Source organism: Triticum aestivum, chromosome 5B, assembly GCF_018294505.1.
Source record: "Triticum aestivum cultivar Chinese Spring chromosome 5B, IWGSC CS RefSeq v2.1, whole genome shotgun sequence".
Classification (NCBI taxonomy): domain Eukaryota; kingdom Viridiplantae; phylum Streptophyta; class Magnoliopsida; order Poales; family Poaceae; genus Triticum; species Triticum aestivum.
The window spans coordinates 236,894,463-236,902,147 of record NC_057807.1 but is presented as its reverse complement, the minus strand read 5'-3'; positions in this window follow the sequence as shown (position 1 = coordinate 236,902,147).

Genomic DNA, 7,685 nt, shown 5'->3' with positions numbered 1-7,685 from the left:
ACCTTGAAGCTATGCATTGTACATGCCCTTAGTGGCCCTAACGGACGTGATGGAACAAGGAAACGTGTTCCGTAGGATTATCGGTACAAGGAGGTTTGAAACATGGCAAGAAAAAGGCGGCGCTGCGAACAAGGAAGGGAAAACAAATGCAGGTTCAGACGTCGATCGAGGACAGCACGCCGCATTTTAGTACCATCACATCTTGATATTGGGAGTCGTTTTTTTTTTGTTTGGCCAGCACGTTTAAAAGGCCTTTCATTTGCTAGCTTGCCTAACTGAAAATTCGCACTGCGGTCTTTCTTTGGGCCTTGGAGTGTTCTTTTCTGAAAGATCCAGCCTTGGAGTATTCTTCAGTTGGAGAAGGGCAAAGACATGGTTTAACTGACGAAAACCACTGCACCACGTCTCACAACTGATAAATGATGTACGCACATACGCATTGCCCAATGGCAAAGAGACACGCAGGGCAGGGAAACCACTGGACCTGCATCTCACGTATATATAAATATAAAAATAAAAGAAGATGACAACACATGTCCCCGAGAAAAGCATAGCATAGCATAGGTACGGTTGTTGAATTTCCTCCGACCGCCAATTTCAGATTCGGTGGCTTGGCATTTTGCCTGGCATGCAATGCATCTTGTCTTGGTTGCGCAGACGAGTTAGGCGGCGCCGCCGCACCGAGACAAAACACGGGAGCACATTTTGCAGGCCATGGAATTGGAATGGAAAGATAGATATGGAGCAAAGCATGTCTTACGGAGCGTGCGCGCTAAACTTTCACGACCAAATCTAATTTCTAAATGCTCTCCTACTTTCTGGTTTGGTTTGAAAAAAAGCTAGATAATGGCTGCATTGCAATTGCCTCAAGAAGTTGTGCACGAGTAGCCCAACCAAACAAACGAACCGCACAAGCTCCGACCGAGACATCACCAGCTAAGATAAGATAGCGGATAGTGGGTCGGACAAGTTTTTTTCCGTTTTCCTTCTCTCAGTGTCAGAGCTGAGAGCTCGTAGAGGACAAGCGTCTTCCCCTTTCACCTGGGATGATTGGACACAATAAGAAAGAAAAGAAACTTGAACAGCCCGCTAATGGGGTCATGTACCTAGGGTAGGGTCACAAACCTGATCTAAGTACCCTGCCCAAGGACACCCTTAGAAGAGGTCACCTTCCAGTCGACCAACGAGGGACTCACTCGACTGACTTGAAGGACTCGACCACGAAGACTCACTCGACCACAAGAAGGTCAAGAGGCACTCTGCACTGCAACGGCCTGTAATTAAGTAGACTTTATGATAGTAAAGACACTTTATGTGAGGCGTTACCAGTAACGCCCCGGACTTAACTCACCTTAAACCCTCTCCTACGTGGGCTGGCTGGGGTCCTGGCGCACTCTATATAAGCCACCCCCCTCCACAGGTAGAGGGGTTCGGCATCTTGTAACTCATATACATATAATCCACTCGACCGCCTCCGGGCTCTGAGACGTAGGGCTTTTACTTCCTCCGAGAAGGGCCTGAACTCGTACATCTCTTGTGTTTACAACCTCTCCATAGCTAGGACCTTGCCTCTCCATACCTACCTCCCACTCTACTGTCAGGCTTAGAACCACGACAGTTGGCGCCCACCGTGGGGCAGGTGTTTTAGCAATTTTGTGGAGAAGTTGTGATTCTTCCGAGTACTTTCATCATGGTGACTGCTGGATTTTTGGTCGAGGGTCGAGAGATCCGTCTCGACGCTCTCACCTTCATCGCCGACGACTCCGCCTGGCTCCAGGAGGCTCCACTCGACGTTGATGCGCTCCCCGTCCGCGGTGCGACACATTTTCGCGCATGTGTCCGCGGCGTTCTGCTGCGGCAACCGTCGACCCCGTATCGGTCGACATCCCCATCGACCACCCTCCCGGTCTCCCGTCAGCGCAAGCGCTCGGGCCGGTCGAGGATTCAGCGGTGGGTGAGGCACGCGGTGGCTCTCCAGACGGCCACCACCCAAGTTGCGGCAATCGAGCCCGACGAATCTCTCTACGGCCTGTTCGATCTGTCGACTGGTTCCGTAGAGACCGCATCCGAGTGCGATAGCAGTGATCCAGCGGCAGAAATTCTGATGGTCGACGGGCCCCGCAGTCCCCCTGGCTTCGCCCGTGATGGTGGAGCAGGCGACGGAGGCGACCCCGCACGAGACCACGAAGAGTACCAGTCCGAGCCACTCGACTCTCTGCAAAGAGAGGAACTTCGCCGCAGGAACGTGGATGCCCTGCGTACTCCCATCGCAGGAGAAACCCCTGAGGCTCGCGCCTTGGAGGAGGCACGTTTGGCCAATTTGGCCGAACGCACTCGACTGGAGAATCTTCAGCGAGCACTCGACGAGCGCGCGCGGCAACGAGTTCCTGACACCAGTCGACGTCAACTCTTCCCGCCGACTCAGGTATATCGAACCCCAATCCAGAATTTAGCAGCTGCGACCCGTATAGCAGAGTCCATCCAGCCTTCTCAGTCGGAAGCTGGCAGAGGCTTGATGCAGATCAGGGATCTGCTCCGGGCAGCAGGAGATCAGAATTCGGCCGTGTCGCAGTCGCGCAACAGAATTCACAGTCGATCCGTCGCTGCGAATACGGTTCAGTCGGCTCACAGTCCCAGATCGCCTCCGCGGCGTGAAGGGCGCGAGAATCGGCGAGACCAATATGGTGACCGACTCGACCGAGATGATAGGCGTCGAGTGCCCAATTCCCCTCCGAGGGGTGGGCTTACGCTCCTCGACAGCAAGATGACAGGCGTCAGTTCAGTACGGGGCGAAGAGTTCCAGTCGACCCCAGAGAACCAGGCTTCGACGCGCGATCCATTATCGTGCAAGGTTTGGTCGACCGGAACAGAGCCCATCGAGGCGGACTCGACAGAGATGCGCCCACAAGCAGTCGAGTGCATGTTTCTGGTCCTGAATGTTTCAGCAGAGCTATCAGAGCCGCAGTTATCCCTCCCAATTTCAGGTTGGCAACAGGAGTCAGCAAGTTCACTGGTGAGTCTAAGCCTGAAACTTGGCTTGAGGACTACCGAGTGGCAGTTCAGATTGGTGGTGGGAACGACGAGGTGGCCATGAAGCATTTGCCCCTCATGCTGGAAGGTTCTGCCAGGGCGTGGTTGACTCAATTACCTCCTAGCAGCATTTACACCTGGGAAGATCTGTCCCGAGTGTTCATCAGAACGTTTGAAGGAACTTGCAAGCGACCGGCTGGACTGACGGAGTTGCAAGTCTGCGTGCAGAAGACCAATGAGACTCTCAGAGAGTATATTCAGAGATGGATCACTTTGCACCATACTGTGGAGAATGTGTCTGATCATTAGGCAGTCTGCGCCTTTAAAGATGGCATCAAGAACAGAGAATTAAGTTTGAAATTTGGTCGAACCGGTGACATGACCTTGAGTCGGATGATGGAGATTGCTACCAAGTACGCCAACGGCGAAGAAGAAGACCGACTCCGAAGCGGCAAGCACAAGCCGAGCCAGTCGGAAAAGGGAAACACCAGTCGGAAACAGAAGCGGAAGGCTGAACTAGCAGCTCCTGGAGAGGCTCTGGCCGTGACTCGGGGAAAGTTTAAAGGGAAACCAAAAGGATCCTGGAACCCTAAGAAGGTAAAGGATAAAGAAGGGAACGATGTGATGGATATGCCGTGTCACATCCACACGAAGAAAGACGAAGAGGGGAATATCATCTACCCGAAGCATACCACTCGCCAATGTCGACTCCTGATCCAGCGGTTTCAGGAAAAACAGTCTAAGGACAAGGAGAAGGAGTCGGACAAGGCCGAAGACAAGGAGGACAGTGAGGAAGGATATCCGCATATCAACTCCACTCTGATGATCTTTGCAGATGTGGAAAGCAAGAGTCGATTGAAAGTCATTAACCGAGAAGTGAACATGGTTGCTCCAGCAAAAGCAAACTATCTGAAATGGTCCCAAACACCCATCACCTTCGACCAATCTGATCACCCGACTCATATTGCCACCCCTGGGAGGCAAGCTTTGGTGGTCGATCCAGTTGTTGAAGGCACTCGACTGACAAAAGTGCTTATGGACGGTGGTAGTGGGCTGAATTTGCTGTATGCAGACACACTGAAAGGAATGGGCATTCCGATGTCCCGACTGAGCTCCAGTAACATGAGCTTTCATGGAGTTATACCAGGGAAGAAAGCCGAGTCACTCGGCCAAATAGCTCTGGACGTGGTGTTTGGTGATTCGAAACATTTTCGCAAAGAAAAGTTGACGTTTGAGGTCGTGGATTTTCAGAGTGCATATCATGCCATTTTGGGGAGACCAGCTTACGCACGGTTCATGGCTCGACCATGTTACGTGTACCTCAAATTGAAGATGCCCGGCCCCAAAGGAGTGATCACTGTCACCGGTGATCGGAAAAAGGCAGAAGAGTGCTTTCAGAAGGGCTCAAAGATTGTCGATTCCCAGGTGACAGCGGTCGAATTCGAAGAATACAAGCAAAATGCAGATCCGAGTGATTTGCTGCGATCCAAGAAACCCGCCACAGAGTCTGCATTTCAGTCGTCCGGTGAGACGAAGCCTGTTCACATTCACCCGACCGACCCCGATGCAGCTCCGACCCACATCTCCACAACACTCGACCCGAAATAGGAAGAAGCGCTCATCCAGTTCCTCCGTGAGAACTGGGACATTTTTGCATGGAAGCCCGCTGACATGCCAGGTGTTCCCAGGGGACTGGCTGAGCATCGCCTAAGAGTCGACTCATCTGCAAAACCAGTCAAAGAGCATCTTCGGCGGTCCGCCGTCCAGAAGAGAAAAGCCATTGGTGAGGAAGTGGCTCGACTGTTGGCGGCAGGATTTATCCGAGAGATATACCACTCCGAGTGGCTCGCTAATGTCGTCATGGTTCCTAAGAAGGACAAATCACTCCGAATGTGCATTGATTTCAAGCACATCAACCGGGCCTGCCCGAAAGATCATTTTCCTCTCCCTCGCATAGATCAAATTGTTGACTCGACCGCGGGATGCGAGAGACTGTCTTTTCTAGACGCCTACTCCGGGTACCACCAGATCCGTCTGTACGGACCCGACGAGATAAAAACAGCTTTCATCACTCCATTCGGGTGCTTCTGCTATATCACCATGCCATTCGGCCTCAAGAATGCCGGAGCCACATTTATGCGAATGATTCAGAAGTGTCTACTCACTCAAATCAGTCGGAATGTGGAAGCATATATGGATGATATCGTTGTCAAGTCACGAAAAGGTTCCGACCTGCTCGCTGATCTCGCCGAAACATTTGCCAACCTCAGAAGGTATGATATCAAGCTCAATCCATCAAAGTGCACATTTGGAGTTCCTGGTGGCAAGTTACTCGGTTTTCTCGTTTCCGAACGAGGAATCGACGCTAATCCAGAGAAGATCGGCACTATTCTCCGAATGAAACGCCCTGTGCGAGTGCACGATGTCCAGAAGCTTACTGGATGCTTGGCCGCATTAAGTCGATTCATCTCACGACTCGGTGAAAAGGCATTGCCTCTTTACCGACTGATGAAGAAGGCAGACAAGTTCGAGTGGACTCCAGAAGCTGATGCAGCGTTTGCCGAGCTAAAAGCTCTGCTCTCCACCCAGCCGGTGCTTGCTGCTCCAATCAGCAAAGAGCCTCTGTTGCTCTATATCGCAGCCACAGGACAAGTCGTCAGTACTGTGCTTACGGTCGAGCGGGAAGAAGAAGGAAAAGCTCTCAAAGTTCAGCGCCCAGTGTATTATTTGTCTGAAGTCTTGACTCCATCCAAGCAGAGATATCCTCATTATCAGAAGCTTGTGTATGGAATATACATGACCACAAAGAAGGTTGCTCATTATTTCTCTGATCATTCCATCACAGTCGTCAGCGACGCTCCACTATCAGAGATTTTGCACAACAGAGATGCAACTGGTCGAGTGGCTAAATGGGCGATTGAACTTCTTCCCCTTGATATCAAGTTTGAGGCAAAGAAAGCCATTAAGTCCCAGGCAATAGCAGATTTCCTCGCCGAGTGGATTGAACAGCAGCAGCCGACTGAAGTTCACTCGGAGCATTGGACCATGTTCTTTGATGGCTCTAAGATGTTGAATGGTTCCGGTGCTGGGGTTGTCCTGGTTTCCCCCAGAGGAGATAAGCTCAGATATGTGCTCCAGATTCACTTTGATTCCTCCAACAATGAGGCAGAATATGAGGCCCTCTTATATGGGTTGCGCATGGCCATTTCACTCGGCGTCCGTCGCCTGATGGTCTATGGCGACTCGGATTTAGTGGTCAACCAAGTGATGAAGGAGTGGGACGTGAGAAGCCCAGCCATGACTGGATACTGCAGTGCAGTGAGGAAGCTGGAAAAGAAGTTCGAGGGGTTGGAGCTCCATCATATACCCCGACTGAAAAATCAAGCAGCTGATGATCTAGCAAAGATAGGTTCCAAGAGAGAAGCCATTCCGAGTGGTGTGTTCTTGGAGCATATACACACTCCGTCAGTCAAAGAAGATCCTTTCACCGAAGAAGCTCCACAGCCCAAGAGTGCCACAGATCCGACTGAGGTTGAAGTCCCAGCGGTGGTCGACTTGATCATGGAGGTCTTGGTGGTCATTCCCGACTGGACAGTTCCATATATCGCGTATATCCTGAGAAAAGAGCTTCCGGAGGATGAGGAAGAGGCTCGACAGATCGTCCGTCGATCTAAGGCCTTTACCGTAATCAAAGGACAATTATACAGAGAAAGCGCGACTGGAGTTGGTCAGAAGTGCATAACACCAGAAGAAGGTCGACTCATCCTCAATGATATCCACTCGGGGACCTGTGGTCATCATGCGTCCTCTCGGACCATCGTGGCCAAAGCATACCGAGCCGGATTTTACTGGCCAAAGGCGAATGAGATGGCAAAGGAGATAGTGGATAAGTGCGAGGGATGTCAGTTCTACTCGAATATGTCGCACAAGCCTGCATCAGCTCTGAAGACCATTCCACTCGTCTGGCCTTTCGCGGTATGGGGGTTGGACATGGTCGGTCCTTTGAGAACAGGGCGAAGTGGCTTCACGCATGTACTGGTGGCAGTCGACAAGTTCACCAAGTGGATTGAGGCTAAACCAATCAAGAACCTTGACGCCGGTACTGCTGTTAGCTTCATCAGGGAACTAATATTCAGATATGGAGTCCCGCACAGCATCATTACGGATAATGGGTCGAACTTTGACTCGGAGGAATTCAGAGATTTCTGTAACTCTCAAGGCACACGGGTCGACTACGCTTCAGTCGCCCATCCGCAGTCGAATGGACAAGCAGAGCGAGCCAATGGCCTGATTCTCAAGGGATTGAAACCCCGACTGATGCGTGATCTCAAGCATGCAGCTGGAGCTTGGGTCGACGAACTTCCCTCAGTGCTTTGGGGACTGCGGACCACACCTAATCGGTCGACCGGAAGAACTCCATTCTTCTTGGTCTACGGAGCTGAAGCAGTCTTGCCGAGTGATCTTCTCCACAATGCTCCTCGAGTTGAAATCTACAACGAAGCAGAAGCTGAACAAGCGCGGCAGGACGCAGTCGACCTTTTAGAGGAAGAAAGGGAGATGGCTCTGATCCGGTCGACCATCTACCAACAAGATTTGCGTCGTTTCCACGCCAGAAATGTGAGAGGTCGAGCCTTCCAGGAAGGAGATTTGGTTCT